A 19,559-nucleotide genomic window follows, 5' to 3' on the forward strand; every position below is an offset into this window, starting at 1 on the left:
AAATCGCGTTTTCCTTTTGATTTTTTCCATTTCGGTATTTTTTCCTCCTTTTCTCACCGTTAGTTGAAGTTTTCGTCGCAAAATATGGTATTTAAATTTCAACAGCGTATGTTTCATGGGTTGTGCAGGAAGACTGCCCGTTTTAATTCATTTTCCATTTTTCCATTGAAATGGTTTTTTTTCTTTCATTTTTTTCCCTTTCGGGATTTATACCTCGTTTTTACAACATTCGTTGAGTATTCTATCGCAAAATATGGTATTTTAATTTCCATAGCGTATGTTTTATGTTTGTACGAAAAAACTGCTCAATATACGAGGGTCATCCGGAAAGTAGTACCCGTTCGTGAAATAAAGACACAAAAGTAAATATTAACAAACATAAAAAATTTTATTTGAAAGAGGATACTTTAAACTACTTCTCAACATAATCTCCAAGCAAATTAAGGCATTTGTCATAACGTGTGACAAGTTTCTGTATTCCTGCTGCATAGTCCTTCGCCGCCAGCTCATTGAGATACGCGAGGGACCCATCTTGAACAAATTTTTGCATAATGCAGATGGTGTTTAACAATTTCATGAACAATTGTTCGAGAAACATTGGGAAAATGCTCACAGATGTCATCAATTGTGACGCGCCGATCGTTCCTCACGAATTCGTCAACTGAGCTCACCAGTTGGTCTGTAATGACAGACGGTCTCCCCGAACGCTCATCGTCGTGTGTGTTCCCCCTCCCCATGTTGAAGTTGCGACACCACCGCCGAACAGACGACTCGTCCATTACATTGTCTCCATACACCTCCTTTAATTGGCGATGAATATCACATGGGCGAACGTTTCTTGCATTGAGGAATTTAATCACTGCCCTCACTTCACAACTGGCGGCGTTCTCAATTTTTTTAAACATTGTAAACAATCACAGAAACAACACAGGCAATGCTAGCGTCACGCAACTTGGCTCAGAGAAGGCAGACAAGCCACTGAAGCTATCTGACCTCGTCCAGCGGCTACTCGCGTCGTCAGCACTTCATGCGGCACGAACGGGTACTACTTTCCGGATGACCCTCGTATTTTATTTTTCGTGTTTCCGTTGATATCGCGTTTTTGCATTCAATTTTTTCCATTCCGCTATTTATACCTCGTTTTTTCAGATAACGTTAAGTTTTCCATCGCAAAATATGGTGTTTTAATTCCTTAAGAGTATATTATATGGTTTGCGCACCAAAAAGTACCCATTTTTATTTATTCATCTTGGTTCCGTTGAAAACGCGTTCTTTCTTTCAAATTTTCAATTAGAGTATTTTTACCTCATTTCATCACCATTCGTTGAGTTTTACATCGCAATACATGGTGTACTAATTCCAACACCGTATGTTTTGAGCAAGAAGACTACTCGTTTTAATTCATTTTTCGTTTTCCTAAAAAAACTCCATTTCGGTATTTTTACCTTTTTATTTTCCCACTCGTTAAGTTCTTCATCGAAAATTTGGTGAGAGAATTCCAACAGCGTATGTTTTATGGTTTGCGCACGAAAATTTACTTGTTTTAATTAATTTTTCGTGTTTCCGTTGAAATGGCGTTTTTCATTTCAATTTGGTCCATATCTGTATTTTTGCTTAGTTGTTTTAATTTTCGTTAAGTTTTTCATCAAAAAATATGGTGTTTTTGTTCAAATGGCGTATGTTTTATCGTTTGTGCTCAAAAAATTACTCGTTTTTTCACGGTTCCGTTGAAATCGCGCTCTTTTTTAAATTTTCCATTTCAGAATTTTACCTCATTTTATCACCATTCGTTGAGTTTTATATCGCAATATATGGTGTACTAATTCCAGCACCGTATGTTCTATGGTATGTGCAAGAAGACTACTCGTTTTAATGCATTTTTTCTTTTTCAGTAAAAAAACTCGTTTTTTCTTCCATTTTATTCAATTTGGACATTTTTACCTCCTTATTTCACCTCTCGTTGAGTTCTTCATCTCCAAATATGGTGAAATAATTTAAACAGCATTTGTTTTTTGGTCTCTTCAGAAAAAAGTACTCGTTTTTGTTAATTTTTCATGTTGCCGTTGAAACAACGTTTTTTTTATTTATCCCATTTCGGTATTTTTACTTATATTGTTTACCATTCGTTTAGCTTTGCATCGCAAAATATGTAGTAATAATTGGAAAGTATACGTTTAATGGTTTGTGCAAAAAAACTACTTGTTTTATTAATTTATCGTGTTTCTGTTGAAATCGCGTTTTTTCTTTCAATTTCTGTATTTTTAAAATTTCTTCCTTTTTTCATCGGGAAAGATAAAGAGAAAGTGTTTTATTTCCAATAGCATACATTTTATGGTTTACGCAAGAAAAACTACTCGGTTTTATTTAACTTTCGTGGTTCCGTTGAAATAGCGTTGTTTCTTTCAAATTTTCCATATCATTTTTTTACCTCATTTTATCGCCATTCGCTCAGGTTTTCCATCGCAAATTATTGTGTTTGTATTCGAACAGCGAATGCTTAATGATTTGTGCACAAAAATCTGCTCGTTTTTATTCATTTTTCGTATTTCCGTTGAAATGGCATTTTTTCTTTCAATTTTTTTTCCATTTCGGTATTTCTACATCCTATTTTAAGTATTAGTTGTGTTTTTAATCATAAAACATTGATATTTAACTCCGAAAGCGTATGTTACATGGTTTCTGCACGAAAAAGTACTAGTTTTTATTCATTTCTCGTGTTAGCGTTGAAATTGCGTTTTTTCTTTCAATTTGTTCAGTTTCGGTATTTCTACTTTATTTCACCATTTGTTGAGTTTTCTGTCGCAATACATGGTGTAATAATTCATAAGGGTATTTTATTGTTTGTTCGAGATAAGGTATTCCTTTTTATTCATTTTTTGTGTCATCGTTGAAATCTCGTATTTTCTTTCAATTTTTTCCATTTCGCTATTTTTACCTCGTTTCTTACAATTCGTTAAGATTTCCTTCACCATTTATGGCATTTTATTTCCATTAGAGTATATCTATGATTTGTGCAGAAAAATACTAATTTTTTATTTATTTTTCGGGTTTCCATTGAAATCGCGTTTTTTCTTTCAATTTTTTCCATTTCCCCATTTTTACCTCCTTTTTTACAATTTGTTAAGTTTGTCATTGCAAAATATGGTGTTTTAAGAGTATGTTTTATGGTTCACGCACGAAAAACTAATAGTTTTTATTTAATTTTCGTGGATCCGTTGATATCGCGTATTTTCTACTAAGTTTTCCATTTAAGTATTTAACCTCATTTTATCACCATTCGTTGAGTTTTACGTCGCAATATATGGTGTACTACTTACAGCACCGTATGTTTTATTGTTTGTGCAAGAAGACTACACGTTTTATATAATTTTTTGTTTTTCTATAAAGATACTCGGTTTTTCTTTCATTTTTTCAATTTCGGTATTTTTACCTCCTGTTCCACCCATCGCAGAAATGTGGTGAAATAATTCCAACAGCATATGTTTTTTGGTTTGTGGCCAAAAAAATTATCGTCTTCGTAAATTTTTCGTGTTTCTGTTGAAATCGTGATTTCTCATTCTAATTTTTCCATAATGTCATTTTTTCACCAAAAGTGGACCTTTTCATCACATAATATAGTGTATTTATTGCAACAGCGTTTGTTTTATGGTTTGTGTACGAAATCTGTTAGTTTAAATTCATTTTTCGTGTTTCAGTTGAAATTGCGTTTCTTCTTTGCATTTTTTCAATTTCGGTAATGTCAACTCGTTTTTTACCATTCGTTGAGGTTTCCATCGCATATTATTGTTTTAATTCTAACAACGTATCCTTGATCGTTTGTGCACAAAAGTCTACTCGTTTTTATTTTTTTTTCTTGTTTCTGTTGAAATCGCGTTTTTTTCTTTCAATCTTTTTCATTTCGATATCCTTACCTACTTATTTCACCACTCGTTGAGTTCTTCATCTCAAAATATGGTGAAATAATTTAAACATCATATGTTCTTTGGTTTGTGCACGAAAAAGTACTCATTTTTGTTAATTTTTCATTTTACCGTTGAAATCTTTGGATGGAATCCTGTGTTAATGATTTTATGGTGTAATTTTAGGTTCAATATAAAACTAATGTGCATTCAATGGGAAAAATTGGTTTTATAATCGGACTCGTACAAAAGCTTAAAATTCTTGAAAGTACTCTCTCTATGTATTAATTACACTCTTGTAGAGATGTGTCTGCCACACCTGGATGTCACATTGAAACTCCTCTTGATAGGAAAATCTCTCTCAGGAATGTTTTAGCATGCTTTAGGATGTTATCCACAGTCTTTTCCAATGCTTGACTCCTTTGAGCTCTCTCTCTCTCATAAGTAAGCAGGGAAAGAAAAAAAAATTGAACGGAGGCAAAGTAGGACTGTCAGGGGGCTTTGGGGACTAGGTACTTCAGGCAAGGAAGTATGTGTTGTTAAAGGACGTGTGGCTGGGAGTATTGTCATGCTGGAGCTTGACCATAACGTACACTGCATCACAAAGTCAAAAAACACACTTCATGCATGGAGGAACATCTTTCCACTCAGACTGCTTGGAGCAAAATTGTGACCAGTTGAATGGCAGATCTCCTACCTGTCTGGTTTCACAGTACCTGTAGTCACCTAACCATAAAAAGAATGGACATTACTTTCATAATGGACCTTGTGTATGATAAATGTATGAAAATATTTCAAGGGCATATGAAATTTAGAAGGAACTTGAAACACTAAACTGGCTTAGCAGCAAATTACATCATTTATGGAATCATTCTTTTTTTCGATTAAAATGCTTTTCAGTTTAAACATACAAGAATAGGCACCCTCTTTAACAGTTCAAAATTTAAAAGATAGGTCTATTATATGAATTTTAATCAAAAATATCTTACAAAATTGGATTGTCAATAATAGTCATTTCTTGAACTGATATTTAACTTTTCCACAAATTCATCCTGTACATTGGGGGACTCTTATACCTTTTATTTACAAGTCCTTGATTTTGAACCACCAGCAAATATGTCTTTTGTACGGTATTACGTCACAACATCTTGTTCCTTTAAAAGCCCCAAAATTTCAGTGCTTAAGAGGACGCCTCGATAGCTTAAGTGGCTAAAGCAATGAGGCATCTGGGTCGAATCCCAGTCAAGGCGAATGATTATTATACTCTGAAATTGTTGCATTGAAATGCACATTAGTGGATGACTCCGTTAAAAGTTACTGTTGCGGCATCTCCCGCAGTTTCTTTGGAATTTGTCAAATATAAACACCATAAGTGTTTGAAAGTTGGCTTTAACCTCGTGGACTTTGGCGCGTCGCGCACGAATACGAATGCATGTGACATTATATGTACGGTATTTCGTCACATCTTGTTCCTTTAAAAGCCCCAAAATTTCAGAGTTTAAGAGGACGCCTCGATAGCAGGACGTGCCTGTGTTCACCGAGGGTCTAAATTTCGCCGGCGTCCGAGGCTTCGGCCGCCGAAGTCGGAGAGTGGCACTGCCGGACTCTCTCGGAAATCGAGGTTCCGATCGTGTTTTGTTTCGAGCGGCGGTTGACCGCCTAATTCATCAAGAAGTGTGCAGTTTGATTCTCGACTTCCGCCGGGAAGGCCGTGCCTTTGTTTTGTTTACTGGATCAAGACTCACCTTGACTCCTGGTGTAGAGCTTAGGCTCCTTTTTATTTGCTACCGCCGGGTGCGTGTAGCGGGGAGGGTGTTTTTTTCTCTTTCTTGGAGTACCTTCAGTGCGCTCTTCTTTTTTTTCGCGCTGGTGGGCTCCAATTGATTTGTTTCAAAATGGTCGTACGTCGCGTAAACACGCTCGCCTTGCAAGTTGATGAGAAGGCGAAGCCCCCTCCTCTGTCCACCTCTTTACACTAGAGTCGCTGGGCCTCACACCCGAAGAGATTGTGGCGATCCAATTAGGATACAACCGCCATTTGGTATTCCTGAAGTTGGCAACTGAAGCTACTATGAAGAGGATTCTAGATAATATCCCACGAAAACTACCGTTTCCATCCCAAAATGATCCGAGGACGACGATTACCATTGACGAGACGTCCGGTAACCCTTGTAATGTCAGGGTTCTTTGTCTCCCCGTGGAGACCCCATTGGAAGATATAAAAGGCGAGCTTCAACGTTTTGGAAAAATCCATCGCTCGTGGGAGAACAGGTGGGAGGGCGACAAAATGGCGCGCGTGCTGTCAGGGTAGAGAGAGGTGCGAATGAGGGTCGAAAGAAATATCCCCTTGTACCTCCACATCGGCGGCAACCGGGCCATCATCATCTACGAGGGTCAGCGCCGCACCTGCACCCGATGCAACCAAGAAGTCCACGAGCGCAAGACCTCCCCTCGGAACCAGGGATGGAAGAGCTATGCAGAGGCAATGTTTTTCGCCTCCAATCCGAACACCGCCGAGGAGATAGATGAGCCCGAGATGGCTCTGGAGGAGAGGGCGCGGTCCCTGATACTTATCGATGGTGCGCCCCCATCTGTTCCCGCCGAACCCCCGCATCCCCCTCCACGAGGAGGGAAATTTTAGAGGGAGCGAAAGTCGTTAACGGAAGAAAGGGATCCGAAAAAGAAGAGGACGGACGACACTGCACTGCTGATTTCGAACATCGATCAAGCTGCGGTCCTTACCAGCTCGGATATACTCTTACGACCACCGGCCCTTATCTCCGTGACCCCGTCAAAAGAGGACGGATCATCCCGCGTCCTTCCTGTCTCTGGCCACGCCAACGACGCATTCCCCCAACCCCGCATTGTCACCCACATCAAAAGGCAAACTTTTGAGTGGCATGGGGAAAAAAATTACACCTTCTACCGCCGAGCGCTGGAAGAGCTCCTGTGTAAGGATGTGGCGCCGGAGGGTTTCCACGCCCAACAGTCGTCCCTAAAAAAAATTATCCTGGGCCGCGAGCTCCAAAATTACGCTCCCCAAAAGTGACAAAAAGAACTGGACACGGATATAGGGGGCCCCCTAACGCTATCTGAGCTTCGGCGCTGATGAAAACCAACTCTGGCTCCGATATAGACAGAATCCCTGTCAGAGTCTGCCGCCGGTGACACCGACCTGGGCTGGCACATTCTAAACACCTTTGACAGGTATCCTCCATGCGAGGAGAGAGACACACCCCCTCTCCCTACGCTTTCCACAGATCAAAAAGACGATTTTTGTTGAGACATGAGTTCAGACGAACTGGACTGCGTCTCCTCCATGTTCCCAAAGGGCAAGGCACCCGGCTTGGACGGCCTACCCTTTGAATTTTATTTAGCATACTGGGATCTTTTAAAACCTATTTTAACCCACCTTTTTAACGCAGTTTAGATAGCGGCTCTCTGATTGCAAGTCAGAGGACGGTCTAAAATATTACTCAATGAAGGAAGTAATGGCAGGAACATGAAAGATAGGGATGCTGGTTAGGATGAGAGAAGGATTGATGTATGCAGAGACTAAGAGTAACTTGTTGTCAAGTTGTATATCAGCCTATTTTTTGAGATAAACTAGTGATGTAACTGCATATGATTCAACACACTGGAAAACACCTTAAACCGCTCCCATTAAAAAGAATAAAATATGATATGAACAGAAAATGATCTTGAGACTTAATATTACCAAGGCCTCAGCCCTCTAAATAGAGAATGAGGAGTCATCAACTTAGGCTGTATACTTTGCAAGCTAGTGTTAACTACATATCCATTATAATTTTGTTCAGGTAATCTACCAGTTAAGGTAGGTTTTGGATGGACATAACTGACAAATAAATATTTTGGAATTCCTAACAAAATAAAATCCAGTAACATACTCTGCATTAAGTCCCTCTTCATCTCTGAGTACTTCCTTCATCCCATCAAAAATTCATATCCTGTTCCTGCCCTTTCCTCGTTTGCCTAACATTCTCCTCTCAATTAGTCTTTAATATCCCACTGCCGACCAATATGCCCTTCATCCAATTTTTCCTGCCTCCATAGGATTTCTCCCAACTCCCTGCCCACAATGCCCAGCACTTCCTCATTTGTTTTCTTTTTGGTCCATTTCACCTTCTCTATCCTCCTACATACCAACATTTCAAAAGTCTCTAATCTACCTCGTTCATCCTATGTAACTAAGTTTTCATGCCATACACAACTATGTCACATATCAAATTTAAACATGTCTTTTCTCAACATCCTTACTCAATGTCTCTGTGATCAACTCCCAACTTGAGAATGCCTCATTTCCTAGCATAATTTTTCTCCTCCCTGCTGCTTTGACAATATCAGTATTAAACACTCTAGATACCAAAACTCTTCTACCTGCTCAAGTTTTTGCATTCCTTTTCCAATGCCTTGCCTTTTCCTCTCCGAATAATTCAATAATCTCTGTTTCATTAATATTGATTCTCATCCCATATCACACTGAGTTTCCAATTTACTCAGCAATACTATAACTGCTTAACTGACTGACAAACTAGAAGTTGGTCCTTGGCAAACCTAAATGAGATTCCAAATTTACCTCTTATCTAACTCTTCCTGTAACTCTTTAATCATTCCCTTCACATATACGTTGAACAGCACCAGTGACAATGGACAACCCTGACTTACACCTCTTGTTAGCACTGCCCAAATGGACTTTATATTCTTCTCTCGCTAGCTATCTATAGCTATCTATTCTAACTATCGCTAGGTAGTGTTAGATAAAATTCGTTCATTTATTACGCACAGAGGAAGGAATCCAAGAATTAAATGGGGATGAGTATCTTTCCCACTTGATAAAATACACCAATTTAGGTCCACTCCCTCTACGTCTCAAAACCTTTTCAATTCTGTATTCCGTTTCGGGAGGAATTTTCACCTTGACTAAATGTTGCGCACAAAATCTACTCTTTATATTCTCTCCGTTCATGTCGTGCAACTCGTTTGTTGGTATTTCTCTCGTACGATCCACACCCTTTACCTGAAATATCTCGCTGGTGTAATTTGGCGTGTATCCTTTTGTGAATGGGAGACGCTCCTAACTGATTCTGATGTAATTTCCTATTTTAAATTTAGAAACGTGTTCAAACTTGTCGCGTCGCTGACGACTCGCTATTAGGAATGCATTTTTCTCATTCACGTCCGCGGGTGCGATGCCTATTGCGGAATGAACGCTATAATTATAACTTTGAATTAATTTAGGTAGAACCACTACGTAGTTGAATGTTGAGTATATGGTAAAGTACTTGTACATTTTAGTTTTAAGTGTTCGATTATAGCGTTCCATGATACTTGCCTTAATATCTGGGTTATTGGTCGTGTAAAATTTTATACTGTGATTCGAGAGAAAAGTTTTAAATTTACCATTTACAAATTCACCTCATTTATCGCTCTGCATTTTTAAAGTTATACGTCTCCCGCGAAAAATATCCTCGAATGCTTAAATTACATCATCCGGTTTCTTCGAGCGTAAAGCTCTTGCCCACGAATATCGCGAAAAGAAATCGATTACCGTCAAAATACATGCAAACCAACGATTGAATTTTTTCAAAGATATCAATTCATTTATATCAACCTTCTAGCATTCGTCAATGTATAATACTATGTATTGATTCTGGTGAAACCTTATCCTCAAAGGTTTGTGCCGGGTAAACGTCTGCTGTCCTCGAGCCATTACCATATCTCATTTCGCCCGACCCCATTTGCCTGGTATACTTTTTCAACGGGGTAAAAACTAGCTGGATGACCTGGATCGTTGTATATTCTACCTATTATGTCGTGTCCCACTCCATAATGAAGTATTTCTTTTTTCTTTCGCGCTCGCATCGTCTCGGGATTTTTCTTGGGGATGGTAGCTTTGTCTTTTCTCCGATTTTTGGGTGGAGAAACGCTTTCAATCGCTCCTAGTCTCTTGCTCTTACGCTCCCATGTGTCATCCAAATCCGTATTAATTCTTTTAACTTCGGTCAGCGATTGCTTCAAGGCGTGAGTTCCCTTCTGTTCCTCACGGATTTGCGACCTCGTCGCCGCCAAGGTTGAATGTTGAGTTTCTGTAGCAGTACTTGTACATTTTAGTTTTAAGTGTTCGATTATAGCGTTCCACGATACTTGCCTTAATGTCTGGGTCATTGGTCATGTAAAATTTTATACCATGATTCTGTTCATGTTCTGTTCAGCTCTGGGCAGTTAAGTATCGTTTACTTTAGTTCAGTTTTTTTCAGCTCATATCCAAACAATTCAGTTCAGTTCAGTTTTGTTTAGTTCAGTTTAATTTTTTCAGTTCCGGTTTTTTGGTTCCATAAGTTCAGTTCGGATTTCAGTACTGTTCCGTTCTCCACCATCCAGCTCTCTTCTGTTAAGTTCAGTTCTGTTCAATTCCGTTCAGTTTAATTCATTTCAGTAAAGTTTTGGTTAGTTTATGTCATTTCAGTCCCATTCAGTTTCATTTATTTAAGTTCAGACGGGTTTACTTTGGCATAATTCAGTTCCAATTCGTTCAGTTCCGTTCTGTTCAGTTCAGTTCTGTTCACTGCCGTTCAGTTCAATTTAGTTCAGTACAGTTTAGGTAAGTTAAAGTCATTTCAAATTGCAAAGAAACTGCGGGAGATGCCGCAACAGTAGATTGAGTAGATGTAGATGTAGATGAACAGTAACTTTTAACGGAGTCATCCGCTAATGTGCATTTCAATGCAACAATTTCAGAGTGTAAAAATCATTCGCCTTGACTGGGATCCCAGTCAAGGCGAATGATTTTTACACTCTGAAATTGTTGCATTGAAAGTCATTTCAGTTCAGTTAAGGTCAGTTCCGTTTATTTAAGATAATTTCGGTTTAGTTCAGTAGAGTTCAGGTCCGTTCCGTTTAGTTTATTTGAGTTCAGTTCTGATTCTTGTCGTTCAGGTAAGTTCTATTCAGTTCTTTTCACTCTTTTTCCAGTTTGTTCAGTTCCGTTCAGCATTGTTCAGTTTATACCAGTTCAGTTCAGTTCAATTCAGTTCATTTCAGTTCATTTCATTTTGGTTCAGTTAAATTCATTTCATTTCATTTTACTTCAGTCCAGTTCAGGTCAGTTGATTTAAGTTCATTTCAGTTTAGTTCCGTTTAGTTCAATTCAGTTCAGTTTAGTTTAGTTCCGTTTCCTTCTGCCCAGTTTATTTCCATGAAGTCACTTCCGTTCGAAACAGTTTCGTTCGGTTCAGTTCAGTTCTTTTACGTTCAGTTCAAATCAGTTGAGTATAATTAAAATCAGTTCATTTCACTTTACTTAAGTTTAGTAACTTTCATTCCATTTCGTTTCAGTTTCGTTTTGTTCAGGTCAGTTTTTTAGTTCAGTTCAATTGGGTTTAATTGAGTTTAGTTTAGTTAGTAAGTCCATTTAAGTTTTGTTCAGTGCATTTCAGTTGAGTTTAGCATAGTTTAGTTCAGTTTAGTTTAGTTCGGTTCATTTTAGTTTCGTTCAGTTGCGTTCAGCTCAGTTCAGTTATGTTTAATTCAGTTTAGTTCAACCCAGTTCCGTTCAGAAGAGTTCAGTTAAATTCAGTTCGGTCCTGTTCTTCCCGTTCTGTTCATTTTAGTTCAGTGAAGTACAAATCCGTCCAAATCAGTACAATTCCAAGCAGTTCCGTTTTTTCTGTTCTGTCAGTTCCATTCAGTTCAATTACGTTCTGTTCAGTTTTTTTCCGATAAGTTCAGTTCTTTTCAGTTCTGTTAAGTTCAGTTCCCTTCAGTACAGTTCACTTCAGTTTATTTCAGTTCGTTTCAGTTCAAGTTCAGTGCATTTCAGTTCACTTAAAAATATTTTAGTGAATTAGAGTTCAGTTCAGTGTAGCTCCGTTCAGTTCAGTTAAGTTTATTTCAGTTCTGTACAGTTAAGTGCAGTTTAGTTCGCTTACGTTCAGCTTACTTCAGTTCTTTTCGGTTCAGTTCAGTTCAGTTCAGTTTAGGTAAGTTCTGTTCCGTTCAGTACAGTTAAGTTACCTTCCGTAGTCTTCCGTTCCGTTCAATTTAATTCATTTCCGTTCTGTTCCGTTTAGTTCCATTTAGTTTAATTCAGATCAGTTCCGTTCAATGTAAGTTAAGTTTAGTTTAGTTAAGGTATATTTGGTTCATTTCAGTTCAGTTATTTTTGGTTCTGTTATAAGCATTTATATTCCGATAAGTTCAGTTTTAAAGGTCCATCAGTTTCATTGAGTCCACTGTTGTTCCCTTCAGTTCCGTGCAGTGCTGCTCCGTTAAGTTTAGTTCCTTTTAGTTCCGTTTATCTTAACCCAGTTCCGTTCAGTTCAGTTCTCGTCAGTTTCGTTCCGCTCAGTTCAGTTTCGATCAGTTTACATCAGGTTATTTCGGTTCAAGTCGGTTCAGTTCAGTTCAGTATATTTAAGCTTAATTCAGTTCAGTTCATGTCAGTTCATTTCAGTTCTTTTCAGTTCAGTCCAGTTCAGTCTGTTAGGTTAAGTTTAATTCAGTTTGGTTCCATTCCGTTCTTATGCGTTCCGTACAGTTCAGTTCAGTTTGGTTTAGTTCCGTTCGGTTCCGTTCAGTTCAATTCAGTTCAGTTCCGTTCACATATGTTTGGGTTAGATCCCTTCCGTTTTGTTCACTTCCGTTCCGTTCAGTTTAGTTCCGTTCAGGTAAGTTCCGTTAAAATCAGTTCCGTTCACTTTTGTTCCGTTCAGTTTAGTTCATTTTAATTCAATTCATTTCAGATCAGTTCAGTTCAGTTTAGTTCAGATCAGTAAAGTTCTTTTTTGTTCACGGATTTTCATTTCAGTTGGGTTAGGTTTTTTTCAAAATATTTCAATCCAGTTAAGTTTAGTTTAGTCTTTTACTATTCAGTTCAGCTCCGTACATTTTAGTTCACTTCAGTCCAGTTCAGTTGAGTGCAATTCAGATACATTTAGTTCAGTTAAGCTTTTTTCAGTTCTGTTCAACTTAGTTTCATTCCGTTCAGCGCGTTTGTACCGTTCCGTAAGTTCCCTTAAAGTTCAGTTCCATTCCGTTCAGGTCAATATCGTTAAGTTTAGTTCAGTTCAGTTCTAATCAGTTCAATTTAGTTCAGGTTAAATCGTTCAGTTCAGGTTAAATCGTTAAGTTCAGTTTACGTTAATATTTGTAAGTTCAGTTCATTTCAGGTCAGTTTAGGTCAGTTAAGGTCGTTTCAGGTCAATTCAAGTCAGTTCAGGTCAGTTAAGGTCAGTTCAGGTCAGTTAAGGTCAGTTCAGGTCAGTTCACGTCAGTTCAGGTCATTTCAGGTCAGTTCAGGTTAGTTCAGGTAAGTTCAGGTCTTTTCAGGTCAGTTGAGGTTGGATCAGTACAGTTAAGTTCATTTTCACTCGGTTCAGTTTCCTTCCGTTCAGTTCCCTTTAGCTCAGTATAGTTCAGTTCTCTTCCCTTTAGTTCGATTATGTTCAGTTCAGTTAATTTCAATTTATTTCAGTTCCGTTCATTTCAGTTCAGTTCAGGTGCATTTAGTTCAGTTTAGTTCCGTTCCATTCAGTTCCATTCAGTACCGTTTACTTCAATTTCGTTCAGTTTAAATCAGTTCCGTTCAGTTCTGTGCAGTTCAATTAAGTTCACGTCATATCCATTTAGTTCAGTTTCGTTCATTTCAGTTAATATCCGCATATTTCCGTTCAGTTCCGTTCCTTATGGTTCTGTTCAGTTATCCTGCGCATAATCCTTATCTTTTTTCAAAACTTTTCAGGTTACTTCAGTTCGGTTCAGTTCATTTCATTTCATTCCTTTTACTTTAGGTTAGTTTAGGCCAATATATCTAGGTTCAGTTTAGTTCCGTTTAGTTAAGTTCAGTTCAGTTTAGTTCCTTTCCGTTGTATTCAGCTCATTTTAGTTATGTTCAGTTTCCATCAGTTTCGTTCGGTTCAGTTCACTTCTGTTCCATTCAGTTCAAATCCGTTGATTTTAATTCAGTTCAGTGCATTTCACTTTAGTTAAGTTGATTCAGTTTAATTTCATTATATTTTGTTTTAAATTAATTTTAAATCAGTTGTTTTTAGTTCAGTTCAGTTGAGATAATTTCAGTTCAGTGTAGTTATGTTCAGTTCACTTCAGTTCCCTTCAATGTAGTTAAGTTCATTTCTGTTAAATAAAGCACAGTACATTTCATTTCAGCTCAGTGTGGTTCATTTTAGTTCCGTTAAGTTGATTTCAGCTTAGTTCAACCCAGTTCCGTTCCGTTTACTACACTTAAGCCGCGTTTCGTTCAGTTAACTTTAGTTCAGTGCAATTCAGTCCAGGTCAGTTCAGTTTTTCTCAGTTCTTTTCCACTAAGTTCAATATTTGTTCCGTCAGTGAGTTTCTTTCCAGCACAGTTGCGTTCCGTTCCCTTCGGTTCAGTTCACTTAAGTTTTGTTCAGTTCAGTTCTGAGTAGTTCAGTATAGTTTACTTCAGTTCAGTTTAGTTCATTACAGCTCATAATTAAACTTTTCAGTTCAGTTCAGTTTCATTCGGTTCAGTTTAATTTTTTCAGTTCCTTTTGTTCAGTTCGATAACTTCAATTAACTTCAGTACCGTTCCGTTTAGCTACGTCCAGTTCTGTTCGGTTCAGTTAAAATCAATTCAATACAGTTTAGGTTAGTTTATGTCATTTCAGTTCAGGTAAGTTCAGGTCAGTTCCGTTCAGTTCCGTTTATTTAAGTTCAGTTAGGTTTTAATTCTGCAGAATTCAGTTCCGTTTCTTTCATTTCCGTTCCGTTAAGTTCAGTTAAGTTCCGTTCAACTTAGTTCATCTCCTTGCCGTTCAGTTCAGTTTCATTCAGTTTCGTTCACTCTTGTTCCGATCTGTACAATTCCGTTTAGTTCAGTATTGTTCAGTTTATATTAATATAGTTCAGTTCATTTTAGTTAATTTAATTTCATTTTAATTCAGTTCAATTCACGTCAGTTGGTTGAAGATCAGTTCAGTGTAGTTCCGTTTAATATAATTCATTTAAGTTTCGTTTAGCTCCTTTCGTTCTACCCAGTTCATTTAAATTCAGTTCAGATCCAAAAAGTTTCGTTCGGTTCAGTTCAGTTCAGTTCCCTTCAGTTCAAATCAGTTGAGTTCAGTTCACATCAGTTCATTTCACTTAATTTAAATTTAGTAACTTTCATATCATTTCGTTTTAGTTTCGTTCTGTTCAGGTCAGTTTTTTTTAAGTTCGGTTTAATTCGCCTCAGTTGAGTTCAGTTTCATTTAGTTCAGTCTGCTAGGTTCAGTTCAGTTTTGCTCAATTCATTTCAGTTAAGTTAAGCACTGTTAAATTCAGTTTAGTTAGGTTCATATTAGTTTCGTTCATTTACGTTCAGCTCAGTTCAGTTCAGTAAAGTTTAATTCAGTTTCCTTCAACCCTGTTTCGTTCAGGTTAGTCCAGTTTTGTTCAGTTTGGTCCAGTTCTTTCCGTTCTGTTCAATTCAGTTAGGTTAGGTTTAGTTCCGTTCAAATCAGTACAATGCCGAGCAGTTCCGTTTTTTCAGTTCTGTCAGTTCCATTGAGTTCAATTCCGTTCCTTTCAGTTTTGTTCCCATTAGTTCAGTTCCTTTCAGTTCCGTTCAGTTTACGTTAGTTTATGTGGTTTCAGTTGATTTTAGGTCAGTTCAGTTCAGTTAAGTTCAGTACCGCTCCGTTTAATTTAACCCAGTTTAGTTTCGTTCAGTTCAGTTTCAATTTGCTAAGTTCAGTTCTGTTTCGCTTAGTTCGATTTTCTTAAGTTCAGTTATTTTATGTTCCATTTAGTTCGATTACGTTCAGTTCCGTTCAGTTTTGTTTCGTTCAGTTCCGTTTAATTCCGTTAATTTCATTTCAGTTCAGTTCAGGTCAATTTAGTTCAGTTAAGTTCCGTTCAGTTCAGTTGAGGTCCATTTTGTTCCAGTGCCATCAGTTCAACTTCTTTTTCATTTACGTTGAGTTCAGTTCTGTTCAAATCCTTTACTTTCAGTTCAGATTAGTTTAGATTTGTGCTGTTCATTTCAGTTTCGTTCCATTCGGTTCAGTTCAGTTCAAGGCAGTTCAGTATAGTTCAATTCAGTTTTTTAAGGTCTGTTTCACTCAGTTCAATTCCCTTGAGTTCCATTTAACCCGTTCAGTCTGTTTGTCTTCAGTTCAGTTGCGTTCCGTTCAGGTCCGTTCATATATCTTTCGTTCAGTTCATTTCACTTAAGTTGTGTTAAATTCAGTTCTTAGCAGTTCAGTATCGTTTACTTCAGTTCAGTTCATTTCAGCTCAGTTCAGTCCAGTTTAGGTTAGTTTGTGATATTTCAGTTCAGTTTAGGTCAGTTCCGTTCAATTCCGTTTCTTTCAGTTCAGTCCGGTTTACTTCGGCACAGTTCAGTTCCGTTTCTTTCAGTTCAGTCCAGTTTACCTCGGTGAAGTTCAGTTCCGTTAAGTTTTGTTCAATTCAGCTCTTAGAAGTTCAGTATCGTTTACTTAAGTTCAGTTCAGTTCATTTCAGCTCATAATTAAACTTTTCATTTCAGTTAAATTTCGTTCAGTTCAGTTTAATTTTTGTCACTTTCATGTGTTTAGTTCCATCAATTCAGAGTAGTTCTGTAACTTTCGTCTCAGCTCCGTTCAGTTCTGTTCCGTTCATTACACTTCTGTTCACTTCCGTTTAGTTCATTTCAGTTTAGTTCAGTATCGTTTACTTCAGCACAGTTCAGTTCCGCTCTTTTCACTTCCATTTATTTCCGATGCGTTCCGTTTAGTTCAGTTCAGGTCCGTGCATGTTCATCTAGTTCAGTTCGGTTCCCTGTCATTCAGTTCAATTCCGTTCAGTTCCATTCACCTGTGTACCGCATTGTTCAGCTCCTTTCATTTCATTATTGTTCAGTTTATTTCAGTTTAGTTCATTTCAGGTCAGTATTGTTCAGCTTATATCAATTTAGTTCAGTTCAGTTCACTTCAGTTTTTTCAGCTCAGATCAGTCCTGTCTCTAGCAGTTCCATTTTGATCAGTTCAGTTCATTTCCGTTCACTTCTGTTTATTTCAGTTCCGTTTAGTTAAATTCCATTCCGTACCGGTCAGTTCAGTTCCGTTCAGTTCCGTTCCGTTCCATGCCGTTCAGTTCCGTTAAGTTTAAGTCAGTTTACTTCTGTTTAGTTCCGTTAAGTGCAGATCAGGTCAGTTAAGTTTAGTTCAGTTTAGTTCCGTTAGTTCAGTTCCGTTCATTTTTAGTTACGTTCTGCACTGTTCCGTCCACTTCCGTTTCTTTTAGTTCAGTTCCGTTCATTTTTATTCCGTTTCGTTCATTTCATCATATTTCCAATTCACTTTAGTTCATTTCATTTCATTATACTTCAGTACACTTCACGTCAGTTCATTTATGTTCAGTTCACTTCAGTTCCATTTGGCTTTGTTTAAAACAGCTCAGTATTGTTCCTATCAGTTATGTTAATTTCATTTCATTTCAGTGAAGGACAGTTCAGTTCGGTTCAGTTTAGTTCTGATCAGTTTCGTTCGGTTTAATTCAGTTCCGTTCAGTGCAAAAACACTTGAGTTAAGTTCAGTTCAATTCATTTCGCTTTATAAAGGTTCAATTCAATTCACTTCATTTCATTTTATTTTAGTTTAGTTTCATTCAGGTCAGTTGATTTAATTTCAGTTAAGCACAGTTCAGCTCCATTCAGTGTGGTTAAGTTATTTTAGTTTAGTTCAGTATGGTACAAATCAGTTCATTTCAGTTAGGGTCATTTTAGTTCTTTTCAGTTCCTTTCATTTCAGTTCAGTTTTATTTAGCTCAGTTCAATCCCGTTCAATTCAGTTTTATGCAATCCATTTCCGTTCAGTTAATTTCCGTTCAGTTCATACTAGTTCATTTCAGTTGAGTTGAATGCAATTCAGTATAGTTCAGTTTAGTTCATTTCTGATCAGTTTAGTTTAGTTCCATTTAAATCACTTCAATTCCTTTCAGTTTCGTTTTTTAAGTTTCATCGGTTTCATTCGGCTTGCTTCCATTTGAATTACTTCCGTTCAGTTTAGTTCCTTCCAGTTCTATTCAGTTCAGTCAAGTTCAGTTTAGTTAGGTTTCGTTTAGTTTAGTGCAGCTGAGTTAATTTCAATTCAGTTTAGTTCAGATCCGTTTGGTTCAGTACCGTTGAGTGTAACTTAGTTCAGTCCCGTTCAGAAAAGTGCAGTTCCGTTCCGTTCAGTTTAGTTAAGATCAGTTCCGTTCTGCTACGGTCCGTTCATTTCATTTAAGTTAACTTAAGTCAAGTTCAGTTCAGTTCTTTCAGTTCAGCACAGGTATGTTTAGTTAAATTGGTTTTTTTTCAGTTCATTTCAGGTTAGTTTAGTTCAGTTAAGTTCGGTTTAGTTCAGCTAAGTTCAGTTACGTTCAGCTGAGTCCAGTTTTGTTCAGTTCAGTTCCGTTTAGTTCAGTTCAGTTCAATTGTATTCCATGCTGTTTCAATATGTTGAGATCATTTAAATTGAGTTCAGTTCTGATCAATTTCGGTAATTTCTGGGGCGTTGAGTTCAGTTCAGTTCAGTTCAATTCAGTTACGTTCAGGTCTGTTCAGACCCGTTCTGCTCCATTCGGTTTCGTTCAGTTCAGTTTAGTTCATTTCGTTCAGTTCATTTATTTCACCTCAATTCAGTTTAGACCTTTTCTTTAATTCTTTTCATTATAGTTCAGTTAACTTAAGTTCTCTTAATTTTAGTTCAGTTCGGTTCAGCTTACTTCCTTTAATATCGGTTCCGGTCATTTTTGTTACGTTCCGCTTGTGTACGTTAAAATCTGTTCCGATCAGTTCAGTTCCAATCGGTTTCGTTCATTTTGTATCAGTTCCGTTCAGTTCAGTTATTTTTAGTTCCGTTTGCTTCCGTTTAGTTCAATTTAGTTCAGTTTAGTTCATATCCGTTAAAGTAATTTCCCTTCCGTTTCGTTCACTTCCGTTCTGTTCAGTTCAGTTCCGTTTTCTTCCTTTCAGGTCTTTCCTGTTCAGTTTAGTTTTGTTCAGTTTAGTTTTGTTCAGTTCAGTTCAATTCAGTTCAGTTCAGATCAGTTCTTTCCAGTGCAGATCAGTTTCTGTCCAGTTCAGATAAGTCCAGTTCAGAGTCTGTTTTGTTCACGTATTTTCATTTCAGTTGAGTTCGGTTCATTTCAAAATATTTAAATTCAGTTAAGCTTAGTTTATTCTAGTACTAATCAGTTCAGTTCCGTACCGTTCAGTTCACTTCGGTTAAGATGAGTTCAGTGCAATTTATTTGAGTTCATTTAAGTCATTTTTTCAGTTCTTTTTAACTCAGTTTAATTCCGTTCAGTCTGTTTGTCCCTTCTGCCAGTTCATTTTAAGTTCAGTTCCGTTCAGTTGATAACTCTTCGGATCACGACTGTTCAGTTCAGTTTCGTGAAGATTAGTTCATTTTAGTTCAAATTAGTTCAATTCAGTGTGTTAAAATCCGTTCAGCTAAGTTCACGTCAGTTTATGGCATTTCTGTTCATTTCAGATTAGTGCCGGTCAGTTCAGTTCAGTTCTGTCCAGTTCAGTAGAGTTCCGTTTACTTTAACTAAGTTCAGTTTCGTTCAGTTGAGTTCCCATCAACTCAGTTTATTTCAGCTCCGTTCCGTTTAGTTCGATTATGTTCAGTTCAGGTCAGTTCAATTTAG

This window comes from Hetaerina americana, unplaced genomic scaffold (assembly GCF_022747635.1).
Source record: "Hetaerina americana unplaced genomic scaffold, ioHetAmer1.1.p SCAF_18, whole genome shotgun sequence".
NCBI lineage: Eukaryota > Metazoa > Arthropoda > Insecta > Odonata > Calopterygidae > Hetaerina > Hetaerina americana.